We start from the raw sequence: 1,702 nt of genomic DNA, 5'->3' as shown, positions 1-1,702 counted from the left end.
CAGGCAGGCTGGGTACGGGCAGCCCCGGGGATCGGCAAGGCCTTCCAGGCTGCTTGGCAGGGAGGCAGCCACCATGCTGAGCTGGTGCGCGCTGTCGGTCGGTTGGGGTGTGCATCACACGCATCAGAGACGTTGTGCTTCAGTGCCGGCGACCCGGGCCACTAGCCAGCCCTGCCGGGCACTGGCTCCCCGCACAGCCTGCACAGGGACTTGCTCCAAAGGCCAGTGCACTCACCGGTACTGTACCAAGCAGAGATGCAAGAACTCAATGAGTTTTTAAAATTAGTTTTAGTTTCTGCAAATTTTGTTTTTAATTCCCCCTCTAGGCAGGGAGGGCGAGAGTCTCTCTGGCTCCTCCAAGCCGGCTTATGTCACATCAATTCAGTCATATCACAGAAGCAATAAAGCTATCAAACAAGCTTGGCTGGCCTCTTTCTTCTGATGCCTTTGGCCTTTTTTAGGGGAGGTGGAGGGATTCCCCTGCTTGGGCTGTCCCCAGCCTGGTTTCACTGCTGACTCCTCCAGCACAGTAACCGGGAGCTGCAGCTGCCCAGTGCCACCAGCCTGGCACTAGGGACAGGAAAGGGCTGTGCTCCTCCTTGCAGGTGACCTTAGAGGTGAGTGGTGGGCTCGGACGTTGGGTGTACATCATGTCAGGGGTCAGAGGAGTGGGGGCTTGGCCTGCCCGGGTCAGGCTACCTGCAACTCTGCCTGCTCTCTCGGGGAACTCCCTTGCCAGCAGCATCGCTTCCCACCAGGGGTCACAGCAGCCATCGGGCTGGGTGTGGCCCCAACAAAGGCAGTTGTCCAGCCAAGTGACCTTCTCACCACAGTGTCCAGGAAGGAGGTGATTTAGGAAACTGAGGGCTGTGACCGGCTCTGACACCTGACAGGTCCCAGTGGGAGTATCATAACCTCTGCACAAACCCTGGCGATGCCAGGGGACTTCCAGAACCACAGGACGCGTGGGGGACAGTCTCACCTCCAGAGCAACCGGGGCAGCCGCTTCCAGGGGGGTGACCAGTCAGACCTGTCAGCTCCTAAAGGAAGGGATGGCTTCCTGCCAGCACCAGTGGGACACAACAGGGGCAACTACCCAACCCTCCCCAGCCTGTGGCTGCAAGCTCCAGATCACTCCCAGATAGACCGGAGATGGTGGAGCTGTTCAAAGCCTCCTTCCTGCCCTTCTCTCTTCCCAGCCCTTAAAGAGCAGGGCCACCACTGCCATAAGGCTGCACCAGCCCCAGGGGTGGCCCGAGCCCCAGCCTGGACTTGGGAGGGCAGTGGAGGGGGAGAGCACAGAGCCTGGGATTGGGGCACATGGGGACAGCCCATGGGGGGTCCCGGTCAGCAGAGACAAGGACACTCATTCTGGAGCAGGTGTCGCTGAAGGAGCCACAGCACCACTGAGATGGGAATGATGCAACCGGTTGGTCTGTCTGTCTTTCCCACTTGTGTTTTGTCACTCCCAGCTGTGGCCTTGGACAAGCACTGCAGCAGCCACAGTGTGTTCAGTCCTGCCATCTGGCCGGACCACGTCACCCCCATCCTCCTTCTTGCAAGGGTGGCACCTTCAGGGACAGATGTTGCAGCGTGCACTGGCTCCACAAGGCTCATTCCAGGTCAGAGGAGGGACATGGGGATGCTGCAGCCCTGGGGGTGCAGGAGCACAGGCTAATGAAGGCAATGCCTTGGGAAGCAT

Source organism: Apaloderma vittatum, unplaced genomic scaffold, assembly GCF_000703405.1.
Source record: "Apaloderma vittatum isolate BGI_N311 unplaced genomic scaffold, ASM70340v1 scaffold5496, whole genome shotgun sequence".
Lineage (NCBI taxonomy): Eukaryota > Metazoa > Chordata > Aves > Trogoniformes > Trogonidae > Apaloderma > Apaloderma vittatum.
The sequence above is the reverse complement of the archived record's forward strand: the minus strand, read 5'-3'. Positions refer to the sequence as shown.